General features: G+C 41.0%; 1 protein-coding gene across 1 annotated transcript in view; it reads left to right on the top strand.

Annotated features, from left to right (window-relative positions):
• Positions 1–23312, top strand: part of LOC145994241 (uncharacterized) — a 507503-nt gene that overhangs the window by 113774 nt on the left and 370417 nt on the right. The window contains exon 3 of the mRNA XM_083130343.1: positions 17288–17313. The gene's annotated coding sequence lies outside the window, so the exon portion shown is untranslated. The remainder of the gene's footprint in view (positions 1–17287; positions 17314–23312) is intronic.

Raw genomic sequence — 23312 nt, 5'->3', positions numbered from 1 at the left:
TCTCGGTCCAAGTTCCGTATTGTTTCATTGAAAAAAGTTTCCTGGACCAAATTTAAATTGATCCGGAAAAAAGGTTCCTGGACCGTATTTAAATGGATCTGCTAAAAAGGTTCCTGGACCGAATTGGAATACTTTACCGATAAAAGGGTGCTTTACGGTCCAGAATCCATTTACGCTTGCTGATTTTCTCTCCTGGACCGAAATTGAATTTATTTAAAATTCCTTGACCTTTAACAACCTCGGTGGAGAGTTCGTGATTCGACCACTCAACGCATTGGGCCACTTGATGTGTTTCAACTTCTTGTAATAGGGTTCGTAAGGGTGTTGTGAGGCGTGACTTTCATTGAAGTCAGCCGAATGTCAACCTCACTTCGACGAAGTACACCCCAATAACTGCAATGTTGAGGCACCTGGACTCGCAGCTAGTATAACTCTAATTGATATTTGTGTTGCGTACTGTCCATATGTATTTGCGATTGTCCTCTCAACAATTTAATCTTATGAACATTCATCCTCATCTTCGCGATCAGCAAAGAGTTACAGAAAAGCGAATTAAAAAAACAAATCAATCACTCAATAAACTCTGGAATAAGACTAACAAACAGTAGCCGATCATTGTGATGGTTGCAGCCCGTTTCACCTTATCCCGTTTCGCCTTATCGCGTTTTCACCTCCCCCAATACAATTTCGCGTGATTTATGTGACACTAACTTTCTAAGGCGAAACGGGACATCCCATTTCGCCTTACACACACACAAAATTGCCCACCAGGGAATATTATCGACATGAAGGATCATTATTATTAATGTATTATTAACCTAACCTAATCTAACCTAACATAACCGACAGGACAATGGGAGCCAATTTAGGCAACATCATAAGCTCTGCGCTCCCATTGTGAATTACCCGTCAAGTCGATAATATTCCCAGGTGGGAAATCTTTTGTGTGCAAGGCGAAATGGGATGTCCCGTTTCGCCTTAGAAAGTTCGTGTCACATAAATTATTTGAAATTCTATTGGCGAGGTGAGAACGCAATAAGGCGAAATAACACAAGGCGGAACGAGAGGACACGATTGTGATGGACTGGTTAACTTGACACGCAACGAAACCAAGGGTCCTGGTTCGAATCACGGCCTGGGCATGGGTGTTCTTTACGAGTGCCCCCTCATCAATTTCATCGTATCATCACTCATCCTCATCTTCGCGATTAGTCAAAAGTGGCGAAGTAAAACAAGCCAAATCAATGAATTCATCCTCATCGCCGCCATGAACCCAATAAACAGAAAAGGTGTCGTGAAATAACTTAAGAGACTGAAAAGGAAGCGACAGTACAAGGGCCAGAAGTTTCGACTTTTCCTCCAGCGAATCTATCCCCACGTGTATCCACGAGAAACTCAATATTCTTTTCTTTTTTGTCCCGAGCGCCCTGAAATGGGTTCAAATTGCGTCACGTGGACTTCCATGCGTCGAAAACGCATATTCAATGGTTCGGATCGTCATTCCTTTTCTCTTATGCGGCGGGTTGCGTTACGGGACAAAAACTCCTGGAGAATTCTGGAGAAATCGATGATTCGTGTTCTCCATACCGAAGCATGGAAGATACCGTGTCATGTGGTAGAGAGAGGAATTATGCGATATTGTACTTTGAAGAAGAGCAACCACATGTAGCCATGCATTTTTTTAAAAAAATCTACATTTCACTGCTTTAACAGCGATATGATTGATACTGGGTGACTATAATTAAACTTCCCCTTCTCAGAGCCCTCTGGAGGGATTGCGCTGAAACTTCATGGGGAAGCGTATGGCGATGGAAAAAAAGTAGTTCAAATTTTCGCCACAAGGTTGAAATCTGGCGCTGAAGTAACAACAACCAGTAATTTGAGATCATGTTGGTACAGCAGTGTTCATTCCGCGTCTTGTCTACGTGAGCAACACTTTGGAAGCATAAGACAGTGTGATCAATGCACGCACAAAGTGTTGCCAGTGATGATGTTCACTGTACACCATATTTCAGCGTCATATTTTCACCTGGTGGTGAAAGCTTGAACTATTTGTTTTTCGTCAGTATTCGCTTTTTGATGGTCTCCACAGTCTCTATACCAAGATTAATCTGAATCCGATGTTTCGAAAGGGCCCTAGAGGGCTCTGAATAGGACAATTTAGGGGTCTAGTGAGAGAGGGAGCTATGCCACAAATCTTGAAAATTATATTTTTTGCCATTTTCAGTCTTCTCCTACCATCTGCCATCTATCATGTGAACTACAACCATGTGGCATAGCTCCCGCTTGTTCTGCAGCAGATTTTCTGAGTTCTTGAATACGTCCTCATCAGCATTTTGAGTGAGAGAAGGAGCTATGCCACTTACTGATGGTGTCTGCAATAGGAGTGGCAGAGGTTGTGTTACAGTAAACAGTGCTAGATTTAATATCAGCCCTGAAGTTAAAAGATCTCATGGCAATAATGCCTTATATTCCTCCAGTTTTTCATGGTGTTTACCAAAAACTAAAATCCACAGAAACAATGGACAGTGAAGATTCTCCAGAAGACATATGAAGTTGTCTTTATGTAGATCATATGTAACCCTGTGAACATGATTTACACTCAGGCAAAAGTATTTAAGCCTTGTTCAAAGTATTTGATGTGCTAGATTGATTTTTCCACATGGGTATACTACAACAATATACCATACATGTTCATAATAAATGGTATTTATATTGAAATTCATATTTTTCCTTTTGAATAATTTACCTACCAATATGTTCAGAAAAAAAATACCCTTTGTTATACAAATTATGACTCAACGCAATGCTTTAGAAAACTCAATTTATTTCCATTTCTTGTCAAAGTGGCATAGCTCCCTCTCTCACTAGACCCCTTAATTGTAATTGTGGCCAACTGGTACTCATCACAAACTGACAACTTGACTTTTCATTGCTTGTATCTCTATCTGTTTCTGAGTAACGATGTGTATCGAGGGATGTAAGGGGGCCACCTTCTGGTAAGGCAGCCAAAAGTCAATGTCACTTCCGCGTAGTACATCCCGGTACAGCTTCTTGTAGGCCAACCAGGGCGAGGCACAGCCAAGATATTCCTTTGTGGTTTGTGTTGTGCTGTGTTTGTCCTTCTGTGTGCTGAGTGCTTCTTTACAGCCTCATCTTTCAAGATTTTTAGTTCTCACAGATAATATAGTTTTAGTTGTTAATTATTGAATGAACGAATTAGTTTCAAAAATGGAGTTAGGAAGTTTTTTACAGACATAGTTTTTTTGGCAAAACTGTCAAAGCCTGGAATCGGCTGTAACTCGTTTATTCTGTAATTGTTGACATTGGTACATACTTATTCTGCATTGCGAAAGATTGTTTAACAAGGGATTTCCCTTTTCTTTTTTTTAACGAAATTAGTATCTATTGTCGACATATCGAGTAATTATTGTTCGTTCTTTTCTCGCTTCCTGAACACGCAAAATGGCGGGCAAATCTTGACTAGCGTTGTGTTTCAAAAGCAGTGTTTCAACCTTCTTAACAGAAAAATTCCCGCATAGCCCCGAAAACCATTCCCGCATAGCCCCAAAAACCATTCTGGATCGTATAACCATCCACGAATAACCCCAAAAAAACATTCACGATAGCCCCATGCACCATGACGGTAAGGTTAGGTTAGGTTGCTTCAGGTTGGGCAATATAGTGAAAAAACTGTGCGTTTGGAAACACTTACCGGGGATTACGTCATCAGATGGTCGCAACATCCGGTTCAAGTACATGGATGGAAATGCAAGCAACAGCTTTCGTGCATCGGACGGACATTATTATAGAAAAATACATGAATTAGCGGCCAAATACATTGAAAAATGCGAGAAAACACTTCTACGACCTTCCGGAATTTCACAGAAACTCAATTCCGTAAGTACTTTCTCCTGTAAATTTGAGGATATCCGATTCCCGGCTTTGACAGTTTTACCGTTTTTTTCCTTGTTATGGGCCTGTCGCTTTAATTAAGGGCTTATTTCCGTATTGCGTTACGGCCAATAATATCCTATGTGCTGATGTGTCCCCCCATACTATATCAATCCATCAATCGATATGTATCGATTGAGTTCGATTGCTGTGAGCAGATTGTATCATATTGGTTTGATTGACTTACTTGATTCCTTTAGTTCCTACTGGAACATAGCGTCCACGAGTCTTCCTGGATGTTTCTTTAATAATGGAGTTTAAGGTGTGCGGATTATTAACCCACAGCACCCGATCTTGGTGATAGGGCAGTTATCGTGACCTCCAAGCAGGCCGATTTTCTGTAGGGGTCTTCTCCCTTAGTCTTTGAAGATCCATGTTCACCACAAGGCATTGGTTCTATCTTTATAACTGCCAAGAGAGAGGGGGTTGCCTCTTCCGTCATCTGCGTCGTATAGTCGACGCGCTAGCTACGTTAACGACCGGCTGGCTTTGAAGTCCACGGAGCGCGCCCACCAGCTGCAACATACACTCTCAACCCACAGTGTTGCCACACATCTACTCTACGCCACCTTGTCCCTCCGCCTTCCCACGGTCTCCCCATTGAAGCTGCAAAGTACGGCAACAGCGTATCCACAGTCATGTGACTGAGACTCCACGTGGAGTAGACGAGCAGAATGACAGCTGCGTCCATTGGCTGAAGGTTGAGTGTGATTGGACGAAAACAACTCACCCGCTGTGTATCCCCACACACGTTCGTGGCGGCAGCTCTCTTCGGACCTTGGATGTTAACCAAGTAAATGCGTCATCTATACCGAAGGACTCCTTCTCCGCCGCATCTGCAGTTGAGGACTTCGCCGTAACCCTGGCAAGAGGCCCTTACATGGTACCGTATCATTCTATAGAATGATGGGATCAGAACCAGTCACTTCGCAATTAATTGCTGGGTAATGTAAGCTATTCATCATTCATCCTCTGATGAGAGCACTCGTCATTGGCATGACGACTTAACGCTTGGCAGTGCGAAAGGTACAAGTAAGATTTAGGAACTAACAACTAGAAAAGACAATGGTCACTCTTTGGGTTTTATAAACCTTTGAACCTGAATCATGGCTGGGTTTAGGATAGTTACCTATCTATCTGATGAATGAAGATAATTACCATGAATAAAATAAAACAAGTCCTCTGTTGGCTTCTCTAGAGGTTGACCAGCGCGTCGTCTCACTTCTGCCTGTCTCTCTCCTAAGCACTCTTCTCTCCGCAATTCCAATCCAAAGTCAGTCCCCTCTCGGCCTGTCTCACCTCTATATTACCCAGGCCATGGAACTCTTCCTCCATGCCGAATCGTGTTTTTAATTGCCACTATGCAAACCGCTGACTCCATAGGCAGAAGAAACTGCCTGTTTCCTAAATAGCTCAGGAGGTTTGCATAGCACAACACTGTGAATTGTTTACATGCCTCAGAGGTTGAGACAACTGAGATAAAGAAGTGAATGCCCTGGTCAACATGAAGCTTTCAGGGAGGCTTTTAAAATAAAATACAATCTTAGGGATTGATACGGTACTATCAGCCGGAGCCAGCTGAACCATGGTTTTTTAAAGAGGTGTTACTCCTCAAGGATCGTCCGCCTCCTCCGCCGTTGAAATGGCGTCCATCTTCTTCCGCCTTTGGAGCCGTCGACCGGTAGTCTGGCTCCTCGTCACTAGCCTTTTCGACATCGGAGACCCTGCCAGTAGCTATGGAGACCCTGCCAGTAGCTATTCTACCGCAGGTATAGCCTAGTGAATCATCAGAGCACGCAAACCCCACCACCAACTACAAGGTCATGCAACCACTAGGTGGGGCTACTGGTTGATTGATTGAATGAAATAAAATGTTTGGGTGTGCCAGCACTTAGGCTATTTTCAAGCCCCTTACTATACCTAAAATCAGGACGTGTCTCTGAGGACTATAATCTCCTTAGTCAGTTAAAAGTTAAGGCTGTAAATGGGCGCTCAGCATATACAGGACAACACCGAACCCTATAGAGGATTGTACTGACCGTAGGTCCAGACGCCACAGCCTCGTCGGCCTACTGAAGTAGTTACCGGGATGTATTGCGTGAAAGTGAGGTTGACTTTTGCGAGGCTTCTGCGAAGGTCACTCCCTAACCCAGTATCAAGTTGATAATACAATTCTACGAATTTAATTTACGCGCAATAATACTGTCGAAACTATTCCAACAGTTTACCAAATAGTCGATTCTTACTTGAGACAGACACTAGCATGGCTCTCTAAGCATTAAGAATATTATATAGCGTGTTCAAAAAGTGACGCAACCTTATGGAAAATCTCATGAATTGTTTCGTTGCTGAATAACTGAGCAGCCATGGGCTATATTTTGCAACAGCGTATATTCATTGTGACAGAGTACATCCGCACCAACAGTTATGCTTTGACCTAGAGGGTCTACGCAGAGAAGTACGGAACAGATGCTCCAAACAAATCCTCCATCAAGCGGCTGTGCGACAAGTTCCAGGTGAAGGGAAGTGTAGTGGACGCACCGAGAAGCGTGTGCCATATCACGTAGTCGCGTGTTCATTACATTCTTTGAACAAACAGTGACCTCTGAACGGTATGTGACAATCGTGAGTGAATTTGTTAACACGTCAGCTAAGAAGTTGGAACGCACATGGTTTCAACAGGACAATGCCACAGCCCACACAGCTGGGAACACAATGCGTTACTTGGAAGAGGGTTTTCCAGGACGACTGATCTCAGTGGGGCTATAGCCACCGCGATCTCCAGATTTATCGCCCCCAGACTTCTTCTTGTGGAGTTATCTTAAGAACTCCGTCTACGTCATCCGCACAGTATTCCGGAATTGAAAGACAATATCCGTAGCTGTGTTGGTAACGTCGCACAGATAACATTGAAAAGGGTTTTCAACAACATGGTCCGTCGTGTCCACTTGTGTGAAGAACAAAACGGCAGTCACTTCCAGCACTTAATGTAAAAAATGTAATAAGAAATGTTTCCCATAAGGTTGCGTAACTTTTTGAACACCATTTATTATGCCATAAGATGGCACTGTTATCGTAGATGGCGTTTCTGATATTTGTTACTTCGCTTGTCTGCCAGTGTTGGCTGATCGGGAATATGAGAATGAATGACGATAAAATGAAATCGATGAGAGGCCAATCACAAACACATGTGAACAAGATACAACACAGGTCCCATAGAGTGTAGCGATACGAGAGTTACTCCCCGTATTACCGCTAGGAATGTAACTCGGATGGCGTTGAGCTGAAAGAGAATACATTATTATCTTGTTAGAGTCTTTAATACTAAGTGGGAGAACCTGTAAGGTATAGACACATAAGTAATGATTAAGTGAATGGTATATAAGAAGATTAGTGAATGATATATGAAGAGTAGATCTGCTTAAGTGTTAAGGTAAGGGAGCTGCTTGGAGAGAAAGTAAGATTAGCGATACTTAGCGAGCTGTAGGCGTAGATTCGTGTCCGTCTTCTAAGAGCCTGGAGACAGCCTGGACTTGGCTGGGTGGATGGTCATCTTGGGTCGGAGACTGGACGGCGCCTCAGCCGTACCTCAGATCTGCCACACTTTTTACCCATTTTCTGGGGTTTTTATACTTAGGCTTTCGACTAGAGCTATTTTTGTCGCCTTTTGTCAATCGCAGGAAGTCCCATATATGGGGATGTTTCTTAGGGTCATGGCTAAGAAGTAAACAATCCACACTTCCTTAATCGTTTTGCCCTTACTCCAAATAAGGGTTTTAGAGAGCACGAGGACAGTGAAGACATATCACCGAGTGCTCTCGTGAGATCGCACTCAAAAGCCAATGTAGAAATAAAGACAGGAACATGCAGAAACTTGTCCGTTGCAAGATGCTCAGACTCCAGACGCCAGAGCCTCGTTAGTCCACAACAATTCAGTCCAGGGGGTACTACGTGGAAGTGAGGTTAACATTTCGGTGTCCTTAGAAAGGGTCACATCCAGTTGCTGTTGGTGAATCCTATACCAGCTTCATTCTTTTCAAATGGGAACCCTCCTTTTTTCAGAACGAAATACTGTGTAAAATATTATCCGTCAGTAGAAAATCCACTGTGGTTACGAAAAGTTGAGCATCAGCGTCCATGGAGTGTAAATGTTTGCTGCGGAAATATCGGCGACCAATTACTTTGACCATATTTTATCGACAGCACGTTGAATGAAGCAAAATATGCACAGGTTTTGGACATCATTTTCCCACAATTATTAGAAGACTTCCCACTCAACAAATATTAACCATGCGCTTTCAACATGACGGTTATCCAGCTCATAATGCAGTTCAGACTCGCAGAATATTAGAGATTTTCCATAGCGATGAATTGGCAGTGGAAGATTACAAATCCACATATTTTACGTAGCATCGAATGCATTTCGACATATACTGAACTTATTTGCCACTACCTTGAAGGTCTGATTTAATACGCGCAACAATGATTCATTACGTCAGTATTTATTTCGATTTGTCGCAGATCAAATATTTCAGCATTTATTTTCATTTTTGTTACGGGGAAAGGTGGTAATATGGAACCATGCTGATAATATGGAACCCCTCAATATCTAAGGAAGCTGCTGCACTCTAGTGATGACACTTGTCACTTGTTTATTACTTTGCCCTGAAGGTCATTGAACCGCTAGAGTGGCCATTTGTGTAATGGCGGGTGTTCGAGAAGCACTTTTGTCTTTTGTAGAATTTCAAACCTTAGGAAAGGTATGTAAAACCTCGTTTGTTTGCAACCTTTTGTGATTTACAGATGATATTTAGAACCAGAATTTGTCGTTCTATTGGCATGAGAATTGCAACTGTCAGTCGCTTATCTGTAGTAAATTTCCAAAATGTTTCACGGATTTATGAACCACCCTGTATTCAGACGTTACGATATAATTGTAGTACGTGTTCTTTCGGTCTGAAAAGAGCTGAGCATTTGCAATTCTTTATGCCGAGAAGAATTGGACCTTGTGGTTATTATCCTCCAAGGAATGAATAACAAGATACACGGTCAAGAGGAAAACAAGATGCGAAAAAAGCCACGAAATATATGCATGCGAAGATTATTCTCAAGAAGAAGAAACTTTAGAAACTTCTTCGTTTGGGGCAGAAAAGCCTAAAAGTATTCCCTCTTCTTAATGTTGCCCTCGCTTCGAAGACAGAAGGGATGAAACAGCAAAGGGAATGGGATTGTTTGGTGGGGGAAGGAGGGAGTCTGCGTGTGGAAATGGGATTATTCGGGAAGACTGGACTCGCTGCAAACCACTGCACGTTCCCTAAGGTGCTGTAATTCAAGCTAGGGCGTGAGTCATGGTTAAGGGTGGCAACCGCTACACGTTAAGCGGCGCTGTATTTCACATTCCCCGCAAAACGCATCGCGAAACTGGGAAATTTGCTGGACCCGGAGACTTCAACGGGGTGATATGGAGGGTATCTCTACGGGAGTGACATTGCAAGGGGTGAGTGATGAGTGCTTTGTGGATCTCGTGACTGCTGAGAAAGGGATTAATCGGGAAATATTTCCGTGCGTTTCTCTTCGTTGTTTCACCCTGGCGTTCATTTTGTTGTTGTATCCCATTTTTTCGTTGTTTCATGTTCGTGTTCATTCTTTTGTTGATTAACAGTCACGCTTATGCTTACGTTGTTTCCCGCTGGCGATGTTTCTTCTTAGCTCTAATTACATTGTTGTCTCTCACCTTCTTTCATTTCTTGATTGTTTTCTGTACTCTGACCAGGGAAACTTTGGAGCAAGGCCGCTCATAGTAGGCGTAACGACGCAGTACGCGCTGCTATAAGAGCTGTTATAGAGCGACCACAAGGGAAAAAAACCTTGGACGAAAAGTCCCCGCGCAGCTTTCCCTTCCTCCGTTCCGCTCGGGCCATAAGGAAGCATTGTCCACTCCCCCACCCCTCCTCGCGGGAGTACGGTGCACAGGAGTCGCTAGTCTGCGCAGGTTTCTTTGCTTGTGGTTCCACTATTCGCGATTAAAATTACCACCTGAGCGCTAGTGTCGCTTCCAATATGGCCGCTCTATGTAGGATAAGTCTTTGTTTACATTCATCAGTAGTACGAAACAGCAGCATGTTGTCGTGGCTGGTATGGTAAATATGTTTAAATTACACGATATTTTTAAATATTGCGAATGCGTTGTGAATTCCAGGAACTATAACGAAGGTGAAGTTGTGATGAGAACGAAGCATTTAATTATGATAGGCAAAAATATCACGGAAAACGCAGACGAAACTAATGTATACGCACTGGTTGTTTAAAGTTGTGCTGCATCATCTGCACCTCATGTTGGAACTGGGGTTCTCGGAAATTATTTGAAAATAAAGAAATTGAAATTGACCTATACTTGAAAAGCTGTCAGGAGAAAATTGCGAACATATCGTTGCAGTTCTTTCTCGATAATATTCACGATTTCATGACCAGGCTTTCCTCACTAAGAAAGGACATCGTACTGAATAAAAGAGCAACATTAGCATGTCCATTTTCATTTTCTGGTTACATTTGACATTAATTCATTCTCAAACTATTTTCATCTTCCCTCGACTTGCACCTGTTCCAAATTTCACACATACATAATACATGGATGCATTGGGTAAGACCAAAGTAAGAAAAAAAGTTTTGTTTATAAAGAACAATTTAAAATTTTACTTTCGTGGCAATATAATATTTATCTCTCGAAAAATAAAGTGAGCAGATTTGTGCATTCTTCGTAATTTCCTTGTCGAATTACAGTGTCATTCCCCATGCCAGAATCTTCTGTCAATCAATTACGTTTTCCCTGATTTATTTACAAATTTCATTTTGTTGATTCCACGGGGTGGAAACACATGATACATTTTCACTTGTCCTGACCAATAAAATGATTTAGAGCACAAAAAAATCTGAACAGTAGACCTTACTCTCTCGCATATTCCCCATGCTTTAAACGACTTCAACACAACGTATCCTACTTAGACTAGTTCCTGAAAGTCTCACCAGATGGCAAATCGGTTAATTTTAATCGCGAATAGCTGCAGTTGCATTTTCCTCTTCATGCATCACCTCCCACTCACGGTTTCATTGGTCGAGCTGCTTCGAGTCTCTACTTGCGCAGAGACGTGTTTTCGTTCGTTCGCTCAAAAGATTATCGAATATAGTAGCTATAATTTATTCTTGATTTCCGTTCGGGTACGATCCTGTTGTCTCCTGTTCACCCTAATTCTTCCATTGTTTGGTTCTCTACACATTCCTTTATTGCATTCCGCTAGCTATTATCCCTTCTTTGCTTCCTGTTGTCGCTAATTCCTTTGTTATTTCCAGTTCTCGTTCATTCATTCACTTCTTCCAAATTTCGTTCATTTCTTCGTTGCAGAATCATTTCTTCCTTGTTCACCCTTCACACTCATTTCTCCTTTTCTTGTCATTTACACTCGCTTCTTCCTTGCATCCACTTCACACTCGTTTCTTTCTTGGTTCCCCTTAACATGCATTTCTTCCTTCCTCCCTCTTCGCACTCATTTTCCCCTTGCTTCACCCCTCACACTCATTCTTTCCTTGCCTCACCCTTCACACATATATATATCTTCCTTTCTTCACCTTTCATATTCATTTGATACTTGCTTCCCCATCAGTTAATTTCTTACTTGCTTTGGCTTCATGTTAATTTTTCTTTGTTTTGTCCTTCACACCCATTTCTTCATTTCTTCAACTTCCATACTCATTTCCTACTTTCCCCAAATTACCCTTCTCCTTGCTTCCCTTTACGTTCATTTCTTCATTGCTTCTCCTTCACACTTATTTCTTCCTTGCTTCCCATTCTCACTAATATCTTCCTTGCTTCCCCTTCTCATATCTTCCTTGTTCCTCTTCACGCCCATTGATTCCTTGCTTCTTCTTCACGCTCATTTCTTCCTTGTTTAACCCTTCATATTCATTTCTTACTTGCTCCTTGCTTCCCCTTAATCACAATTATTCCTTCCTTGTTTCACCTCACACTAATTATTTTTCTTGCCTTTCCCTTTACACTTGTTTCTTCCTTGTTTTCCCTTTCGTACTCAATTATTTCCTGTTTGCACTACACACTCACTTTTCCTTGCTTTCTCTGAAAGTAATTTTTTCCCCTTCACAGTCATTTCCTCGTTGCTTCAACTTTCTCGCTCATTATTTCCTTCCTTCGCCAACACACATTTCTCTCTTGCTCCCAATAGAGAAGTTATATTTTCATTTTGTCTGTGGACAAACTATATAATTTAATTTTATATACTGCTTAGTATTACTGGTAATTAAAGCAGAGGCTTTATGAAGTAATGTAGTTTACTGTTCCAAACTTATATATGTAATTGTAAGTGCTTAGCTACCTTAGTGACCTTCTTGTACACATCTTTCTTTACATTAATGGCTCCAATGGCTCTTGACCGGAAATTTTCGTTTTAGGTCTAGTAAGACACTGGAAAAGTCAAGGAAATTGTGGTTTTACAAAACTGTAGGCACCCTGCTTCTTGTTAGCGCGTCGATCTCAAGTTTCTTCCGGCTCAAATTGCAGTTATTAACAGATTCGTCATTTCCCCCGGCACACTCTTTCCTCTAGTCTTCTCTCTCCTTTCTCCGCAGCCATTTTTTTAAAGTCAGAGACCAGACGGTCCAATTTCATTTAATCAATTATGTCTGCCTCGTTTCCTTTCTCTTCTTGCCTTTTCCCCTTATGCATTCTCATCTTTCATCCAGCTTTTTCTTATTCATTCATTCATTGGATTCTTCGGCCCCCTCTACCCAAATGTAGTACTCTTTTTTTCTCTCTCTCTGGCTCGAGAAGGGAAAACGCTATTGTGGGTAAAACGAACCTAGCCACTGAACCTCCTTTCAAAAGCGTTTGAGAGGAAAAGTGCCCGAGGGAATTATGGGATAGGAAGGGAAGGGATGAAGCGTTTATGTTCACCTATCCTCCCCCCTTCCTTTCCGTCCTTCGGTTAAAAAAAAACTGCAAAAAGAAGAAAACGAAGATGGATCAAGCTCTTATGGATCTTTTCATGGTAATTTTTGTTTAAGCGAGAATAAAAGAGAGAGAGATAGAAGAAATGGGAGGTGGGGGTGAAAGTGGAATCAGAGAAGTTTTTAGCGTGAGGACTTAAACAAGCTGCTGGAATTCGTGGTGCATGGCAGTGTTGCCAGCTTGGCTCTCTTAGAGCTATAATGAATGCAAAACCTTCTGATGTCTGACCTTGGGAGCTATTTTTGTGGATCTTCTTCGAGGGTATGCTGGATCGGGTGGCAATCTCACTTGCAACGTGGACGTTCTTTTAGCAGCATCAGCTCACTTGAGGTAACATGGACTCACCTTGTGGCAACATTCTATGAACAATGTTGGTTTCCCTGACACAAAGTTCCAGGAACAACATAGGCTCCCCTGACACAACGTTCCAGGAACAACATAGGCTCCCCTGAGACAACGTTCTAGGAACAACATAGGCTCACTTGAGACATCGTTCTAGGAATAACAGAGACTCCCCTGAGACGAAGTTCTAGGAACAACATCGTTTTAGGAACAACATCACTTCCATTGAAACAACGTTCTAGATAAAACGAGCTCCCCTGAGACAACGTTCTAAGAAGAACATCGGCTCTTTTGAGACAACGTTGTTGGAACAACATCGCCTCCCTTGAGATAACGTTCTAGGAACATCGTTCCAGGAACAACAAAGGCTCCTTTGAGAAAACGTTCTAGGAATAACATCGGCTTACTTGAGAAAACGTTCTAGGAACAACATCGGCTTACTTGAGAAAACGTTCTAGGAACAACATCGGCTCACTTGAGACAACATTCTAGGAACAACATCGGCTCCCTTGAGATAACGTTCTAGGAACATCGTTCCAGGAACAACACAGGCTCCTTTGAGAAAACGTTCTAGGAAAAACATCGGCTTACTTGAGACAACATTCTAGGAACAACATGGCCTCACTTGACGCAACGTTCTAGGAACAACATCACTTCCTTTGAGACAACGTTCTAGATACAACGAGCTTCCTTGAGATAACGTTCTAGGAACATCGTTCCAGGAACAACACAGGCTCCTTTGAGAAAACGTTCTAGGAACAACATCGGCTTACTTGAGACAACATTCTAGGAACAACATCGACTCCCTTGAGATAACGTTCTAGGAACATCGTTCCAGGAACAACACAGGCTCCTTTGAGAAAACGTTCTAGGAAAAACATCGGCTTACTTGAGACAACATTCTAGGAACAACATGGCCTCACTTGACGCAACGTTCTAGGAACAACATCACTTCCTTTGAGACAACGTTCTAGATACAACGAGCTCCCTTGAGATAACGTTCTAGGAACATCGTTCCAGGAAATACACAGGCTCCTTTGAGAAAACATTCTAGGAGCATCATCGGCTCCCTTGCTTGAGACAACGTTCTAGAAAAGAAAAACATGGGCATCCTTGAGACAACGTTGTAGGAACAATATGAGAGAGAACATTGCCAAACCGTGTTTTGTTGCTGTGTTTGTGTGTTAAAAGGAAGTACAGTGAGCCAATGTCCCTTCTCTTAGTGTAAATAATACCTTTTTGGTCAAGTCCCGAAAAATTGCAGTGTATTTATGCTAAGGGCCTTAAACTTAACATACCTAACCTAAAACGAAAGCATTTAGCTTGACGTCAGAAGGCGAAGGGCGGAGCCTGACAAAAAAAACAGGTGTTAGAGACGTGTGCGATAAGAGAGACCCTTCGTATGTCACGAACAATGACGCAGTTACAAATAAAGGAACTGAGAGGGTAAGAAAAATACGCAGTGGTGGCTGAAGGCTTGAAGATTTCATTTAAATTACTACATATCTTTCACGGAGGGAATCCATTGGGAATGAATGTGGGTGGAAAAATTTTCATTACATTCGACCTCATAGCGTGGGGAGTTTTGAGAGAGAATACGAATAGCTTTATAAAACTTTTCTTTTTGTTGCAGAAAAATAAATAAAAAAGAGATACATTTTCTATTTCTCTTGCAACCTGAGGAACATTAACACAACCGACATTTTTTTTTTACTGGGGAAAAACATCTCTTTTCCTCCCCGTCTCTATCTCTCCGAGGGAAGGGGAGTTGCTTCCATTGACAGCCTGGAAACATTTTAGAGAGAGAGAGAGAGATACAGGGAGACAGACGTTTCATCTGGCAGACTCAACAAGTGCTGGAAATTTATATTGGCAGCTATTTTCATTTCAAACTTTCCTCTTGCAATTCACTGCTTGGAGGAACAACACACGTCCTTCAATAGAAACAATAGTTGTTTTTTTATTAAAAAAAAGAAAGAAAGAGATTTACAAGCTTTTTTTCCAGTTTATAATGATTTGTATGTAGCATACTAGCTAGCCCTTGGCGTGAATCTGAAAAATTGTAATTTGAAACTTTTCTTCGCGGTGTTTTTCCACACTCTGTAATTTTTAAATTTGAAAATGTTAGATTATCCGTTACAAATGTTGCTGAAATTTAGTTTATTCACACAAGGTAATTGAAGTCCAATGCATGTTCCTGTCTCAAACCGGGACGTTTTCTTATATTATATCATTATCAAAGTGAATTAATGAATACTGTATTTACCAATGAAAAAAACGAGATTTTCAGTGGAAAAGTAGCAGAAATGTTTATTTTATACCTATGACAAGTTGGTTCATGCCTTAGCTGAACAATTCATGAATATTAGTTAGAGAAATGACATGGGTATCTGGGGGAAACCCTGGAGGGTAATCGCGGTCAGGGGCGTGATGCTGATCACATAACCCCCACTCACGACCGGATCAAGAAAGTTTGGGGCGTTACCCCCACGCCCCCTATACGCCTTCATGGTGTGGTGCTAAGCACAGGGGAGCACTTTACCTTTTACCTTTTTTAGTTAGAGAAAACACAAGTAAAATAGTTGTCTTTTTACTCCGCTCCACTGCAGCTTTCGTGGGCCCAGCCAAGACACTTGCACATTGGATCCACCCTTCTCCTTGTTCTGAGTTAGAAAATGCATCATTGAAAGAAATATAATTTAGTTAAAGGATGGGGCGATGATGGGCAGTGCCCGGTCTTGCCCCGAGTGCAGAGGTTATAAAAACTAAACAGAACCACGCTACTATTGGACTAAATCCGTATTTTTTGTTAGGGTATAAATCCTTAGTAAACGTATAATAAGCTGGACTAAAGAGCGGTGTATAACTGTAATGACTATTAAATAAGGATGGTTTAAAAACAAAATAACATTAGAGAGATGACATCGTAAAACAAACTCATCTACACAGACGCCGTGAATTCAACAGCAACAACACGCCAATATGGCATCTCCTTCTTCTTGACTAGTGGAGTGTAGTTCACAATCTGTCCGCTAGAGATGAGAACTAATGACGCCAAGGTACCCGGTTTCACCCCACTACCCGATCTTACCCCACCTTCGCGTATGTATGTTTGTTCCGGCATAACTCTCGATCGCCTGGACCGATTTCAAGCAAACTTGGTACATGTATCACTTGCAATCTCGAAGGAAATTCTGTGTGGGTAAGACAAGACACCCCTGGCACCCCATAAGGGTGGGATGGGAAGGGAGTGACATGTATAAATAATCGAAAACGACCGATATTAAATTCCGCATTAACAGACACCCGCACAACGATGGTGTTTCTCGGGTTGTCTAACATTCAGGCTGATAGGAGTTTGTGTTGCGAAAACGACCGATATTAGTGTGGAATCCATAGTTTACGGGATCACTAAGATGAATAGTGACACTCCCACTGCCGTTCAACTCCAAGTTCATCACCTATCGGCATGGGGTGAGAAATGACCTACATTAGTGTCGAATCCATAGTTTTCGGAGTCGCTAAGCTAATTACATGCAGGATGAAATAAAATTACTTACATTTTACACTATAGTTAGAATTCATTATTTTTCTGTCTAATAGAAGATTGGGATAAATAAATACCCGGGCAACGCCTGCTAATCAGCTAGTATTAAATATAGACAAAGGAATTCATAATTACTTTTAAATATATGAGATATTTATAAAGTAGCAAATAAAATACTTTGACAATTAGTTTGAAAAGTACGATAAATTACAAAGTAGTTGAAATGATTCTATTGTGCATAAGTTTCTATTAATATAAACATATCAGATTTCATACTTTCAATTGTCTTTCATCCTCTTTAAATTTTATGGTGCAAACATTGTTATTGAGTACATCTGTACATGGTCACTTAAAAAGATAGATAGATAGAGAGGGAGTGAATGTTAACATTATTTTAAGTTTCTTATAACTGTTTTTTTCTTTTATAGAGTGCTTGATGTGAAGGGAACGTTATGTGAGTACATATATTTTTATATTTTAAATATGTCGTCAATCTCCTTTATACAGGGTGATTCAGAATTCGTATTACACACTTCTAGGGGTTGTAGAGGGGACTTAGTAGATCAAGTTTTGATAAGGAACCCATGTCCGGAAACGTATCGTTTTGGTACTACACAGATCACAAGTTCACATAATTTCACATCTCCCGCTTCACGGTAGGCAACCCACATTGACGGAGGGTGACGTCTTCAGTCACCTGATGTCACGTGTGCTGCTTCCAACGTCCTCTGTTTACAATCCAGTGTGCTTCGACCTTCACGTCAGTTGCTATTCAGTCGTTGCGGAAGACAGTACAGTTTGGTTGAATACACGTTTGCCGAGAACACCGACATGTTGTTAATTTACGGCGAAGCTGGACTTAATGGTAGAGCTGCGCAACGTCTGCATGCAGAGCGTTTTGCGCATCGTTTTACTCCTTCACATACCATTTTTGCCCGATTAGAGCAACGGCTGCGAGAAACAGGTAACTTCAAAGTTAACAGGGCCGACCGTGGTGCTCCACGGACATGCCGCACTCTCGACGTTGAAGAAGAGGTCCTTCATCGAACTGACAAGAAAGAACCCGTCGACGAGTACTAGCATCATTGCACGTCACATAAATGTGTCTCAGAGCAGCGTCTGGCGTATTCGTCATGACCAGCAGCTTCAGCCGTACCACCCGCTGAGGGTACAGGCAATGGTTCCGCCAGATTTTGTACCACGTGTCAATTACTCTGCATGGTTTCCACACCGTTGTGTGGAAGTTCCCGAGTTTCCTCGGCTTGTTCTTTTTACGGATGAAGAGCATTTCAGAGGGAAGGTGTTTTCAACAGTCGGAACAGCCACATTTGGAATGACGAAAATCCTCGTGCCATGGATTTCAGCAACGGTTTGGCATTTATGTATGGGCTGGTACCATCGATGGTCGTCTGATTGGGCCGTATCTTCTTCCGGGCCGCCTAATGGGTCCGAGGTAATTGACCTTCCTGCAAGAAGTATTGGCGAAGTTCTTGGACAATGTGCTGCTGCACATTCGCCAGCACGTGTGGTTCCAACATGATGGCACACCAGCACACTTTTCCCATGACGTCCGACAACATCTCAATCAAACATACGGGGACAGGTAGATAGGTCGCGGTGGACCAACTCCGACCAACTCCTTGGCCACCACGACCGCCGGATCTAACTCCTCTTGACTTTTTCGTATGGGGCCACATGAAGAGTCTTGTTTATGAGACTCCTGTAGTGTCGGAGGCAGACCTGGTTGTACGAGTTCTGGCTGCAGCAGACACGATTCAGCACACACCAGGTATTTTTGAGCGTGTGTATGCAAACATCCTTCGTAGGTACACTGTTCGCAACGAACTTCAGGGTCGCCACATGGAGCAGCTCTAGTAGTGAGGCAGGTAAAGCGGGAGATGTGAAATTATGTGATCTTGTCATCCGTGTAATACCATAACGGTACGTTTCCGGACGTGTGTTCCTTATCAAAACTTGATCTATTAAGTCCCCTCTACAACCCCTAGAAGTGTGTAATAGGAATTCTGAATCACCCTGTATATGTGTAGATCAGTTAAATTGCAGTCTAAATGGAGAAATATGTTAGACAAAAAACAAATTAGGTTTTTTATTTGATTCTCCCTCGTATATGCGAGCATGCAGTACAGGTTCACAATTGACAATAATGATTGTTTTTTAATTATGGAATACTGAAAATAAATTTGTTCTCTAAATAAAAAGTATCTTGCATTTTTGTAAGTTAGTGTCACTTTTCTGCTACTTTTGGCAAATTGCAACGATGAGGATGAGTGATGATGAAATGAAATCGATGAAGGGACACAAAAAGAGAAAATCCCTTTCCCGGGTCAAACCCGAGAATTTCGGTGACAAGATAGGAGCTATTTCAAGGAGGACTTAACAGATGGCAATAAAAATAGTCAACCATCTACTTAGTTATATAAAAGAAGAAAAGTGCAAGAAAAGGTTCAAAATCAAAGTCAACAGAACTCTTAATAAACACTGTTCTACAAAAAAGCAACCTTTTTTTTCTGGAGGAAAAAGTTCTGTTTCCTACTGAAAATTTTGCGCTGATTTTTTAGATTTTCTCTGCCAGGGATAGTTTACGAGTAATCATGATTTAATTTATTTCTTAAATTCTTGCAATTTTAATGCGAATACTGAGTGAACTAATGTAATAATTTAATCATACTTTCTCGAAACCTAGTATATTATGTTTAAAAGTTATAAATGTGATATGTGACACAATATTCGCACACAGAATTATTATAGAATACTCATTTTCCAAAAATATAATAAAATGTTTGCAAATTATATTGCATATGACATTATATCCATGCTCTTTTTCCTTTGTCTGTTAGACATGGTTCAAACTCTGGATTTGCTGAAGTTCTCTAATTTGAGGTTCCCTTTGCTGGTGAATGTATACACTTAAATCTTCTTCCAGTTGTGTCCATAGCATTTACAAATTGTTTCGTAAGGTCTAGCTTGGTGTGAAGAAGGGGAAGAGGAACATACCATCTTGAAGTCGCCAATTTTCTTCCACTTATGCTCATTATGTTCCATGGATTTCTACTAATATCTCTGGACCTAAAGGAAATCGTTCAGGATTGAAAATATTGGATAGATCTTGCCCAGGATAGGGACAGATGGAAGGCTTGTGTTGCTGCAGCCATAAGCCTTTGGGCTTAAAAAGCTAAAGAGTTAGTTAGTTAGCTTCTAATATCTCACAGGTTTCGTTGTGACATCATAAGAACGTACCAACGTTCATTAAACCACTAACGTCATTACGAACAGTCAGTAGGTGGTCAGTTTCAGAATAGGCACGTTTGCCTAAATTTAGTAACCTTTGTGCTGGGGTAGAGTGTATATTGGTCGATTCCAAGGTAATGTTTGTAGTACTTCTTCATGATAGATCGAATCCTCCTCTTCTGCCTTGCAAAGGCCAACTCTCAACAGGCAAAGTACGCATATCAACTTAAACAAAAGCTGCAAACGCAATGCTTAGTATTTTGACAATAACTTGCAGGTACATCATGTAGCTTAGTAACAGAACTGCCAACATCTTAAACAGAAGCTCGGAAGCAGATGTTGCCAACTGCTCCCCTACCAATTCCCTGCTTTTATCACGAATGGTGAATCTAATAAAATTAGACTCTTATTTCCTTATAACTAAAAACTGTCACTGACAGCGAAATTCTAATTACGGATTTGAATTTGCCATACCAAATTCCACCAGAAAAACTTATTTTCACATAAGAAAAAACCTGTAGAACAGTGAAATCGCTGATATTATACTTTAATAGTGTAATTGAACATTTAGATTAAAAATTATATTCATAACATATTTATCCTGTTCTAAGATAACAGGTACATCATTTAAGTTGGAATATGAATGAACATTAATATATTTTATTTTCACATGACTACTTCTTGATAAGGTTGTATAAAAGCTTTAGCAATATCATACTCATTAGATAATACACCATTACCATAAACAACTCTCTTCTTTCTATTAGAATGAAACCAAATACGCTCTTGTTATCATTAACATTGTTTTCTAAGTTGGAATAATATTGATTATTAACGTTGGAGTATTCATTTTTAACACTTTTTCTGAACTGGTTATAATATTCATATTTAGCTGTTAATTTATATTTACCATGATACTGTCATCCAAGGCAATTGATTTTTTGGTTTCTTTAACTTTTGAATTGATTGAGTTGGTGTTTTAAGTCCACTTATGCACACAGTAAGGCTAATCCGAACCACTATGTGCCTCAATGTTAAATTTTGAAGAAATATGTTTAAATATTGAATACACAATATTGATCAATTCTTCAACAGACTGCTGCACATTTAAATGCCAACCATATATCGTAAATGTAACAATTCATTACAAGCATAATAAATAAATATGCTGCACACGGGAAAAATTGGTTTGTAGTAGTAACCAAAAAATTGCTTCTGCTAACCAAATCGTTGTTGAAGCAGGCAACAAGCAAATCATTCCTTACCACAACTAAATTAGTTTAATAATCGTGCACATTTGTTTTGAGTTACCAAAATATTTGGACAGAGGCTTGAAATTTCTTTTTTGTCCGTGGTTATCAAAAAAAATAACCAAACGTATTTGGTTAAATCAATTAAATCAGTTTTTTTGTGCTCGTTTTGTAATGAAAAACAAGCGAAACTGTACCAAACCCTAGATATAAGTCTGTAAGCTCGTTGACGATAGCAATTAGTTTAGTGTGGGTGAAGAGAGGAAAGGTGTTAAAAACTACCCAAGTGTAAGTGCTCGATAACACACTTCAACTTCACGAGTTCAAGGTCAATGGAAACTCAGTGATAAAGCGCGGTACATAAAAGGACTATTCTATCAAACGAGCCACTGAACTGGGGCTACCTGCGATAATAACCAGTGCAGAGTGAACAAAACGGACACAAAGAGAATCTGGAAATAACATTCGATGCGATTCACACTGTTTGTGCCTTTTCGTGCTTGAACGCGCCGGGCAATTTTCCTGGAAATAGTTATTAACCCGATGCAAGAGAAGGTGGCGGGGGGGAGGGAAATGGATATCCGTGCTTTGATTGGAATTGATGTCAACTAAGGACGAACCTAATTAGTGTCAAGCGCAGTGTGGGGGGAGGAGGGGGAAATCCCCCCCTCCACTCCCTTCAAAACCGTTGATGCACTGGCCGTGTTGCAATCGGAAGGTAATGGACAGGCTAGCAGTACACGAACCAGTTCGGGATGACGGTTTGTTACCTGGTGTCGGTTGAGAGGGGGAACGGGATTACAAGATATGCACTGAACGGAATGTAAATGAATTATTCATGCACGATTTGTGGGTAGAAAAGCAGATAAGCAACAATTGCTTTGTATAGGGCTTGTAACTATACCCTCGGTTTGTTTTAAGTTCAGCCATGAGTGTTACTGAATAGTTCAACAGTTCGTACACTCTACTGAAATACAACATTACATGTAATTATTTTTGACTACATACTTTGTTTTTACCATTATTTACGTTGCTTGTCAGTACAGGATAAATTGTAGGCAGTGGCGGAGATTTGGGGGGGGGGGGGCGAGGGGGGCAGCTGCCGTCACTTTTTGCCACTTTTGCCCCCGCACTATGCTAAACCTTATATACAAAGGGAATTAATCTTTCCTTGCCCCCCAGTTTTGGACGCCAATCGCCGCCACTGAGGGATTTTCGTCAAGGGTGGCTGCAAAAGGAGGGTTGGGAGAAACACTCCCCCTCCCCTGAGATATCTTGAAAAAGTTCACGTAATGTGAATGGTGAAATTGTAGTGGCGATATTTTATGCTTTCTGCGATGAACAGGCTGCAAGTTACAGCAACTAACTGCCATGTCCAACATATTAACGAGATAATGTTTTTTTAAGAATCATGTTGACTGCCGTAACTAGAAGCGTGATGGAGGGAATTGTAAATGAAAATTTCGTAATCCCGACGTTCGGTACAGATAAATTCCCCATTTGGCGAGTGGGTTGGGAAATTTTCCGGAAGGGAAATTTTGTAAAATTCCCAACGTGGCGAAAATCTCGAATTTTTACACACTATTTCTTGATGGTTTTTGTTATTTTGGAACAGAAACTGTTCATTTCAATAAATTTCAGATACCATTTCAGAAAATACCAAGAATTAACCAATTTTAAATACGATCCTTCGGAATTTCTCGACTGTTTTGATTTGGAACCAGAAAAATCTAGAAATTATTTCCCGAAGTTGGAATCTGACCATGACAATTCAAACGCATTATATATATTTTTTCTTTTCTTTACGAAACCTTTCGGGGTGTAAAGGAGAGTAGATTAAGTGTTCTTCTTTTGATATCTGTGCATATATTTTTTTCTTTTTTTACGGAACCTTTCGGTGTGTAAAGGAGAACAGATTAAGTGCTCTTCTTTTGATATCTATGCATCGCGAAAA

The sequence above is a fragment of the Lepisma saccharinum genome, chromosome 10 (genome assembly GCF_977018435.1).
Source record: "Lepisma saccharinum chromosome 10, izLepSacc3.1, whole genome shotgun sequence".
In the NCBI taxonomy this organism is placed as follows: domain Eukaryota; kingdom Metazoa; phylum Arthropoda; class Insecta; order Zygentoma; family Lepismatidae; genus Lepisma; species Lepisma saccharinum.
The sequence above is the reverse complement of the archived record's forward strand: the minus strand, read 5'-3'. Positions and strand labels throughout refer to the sequence as shown.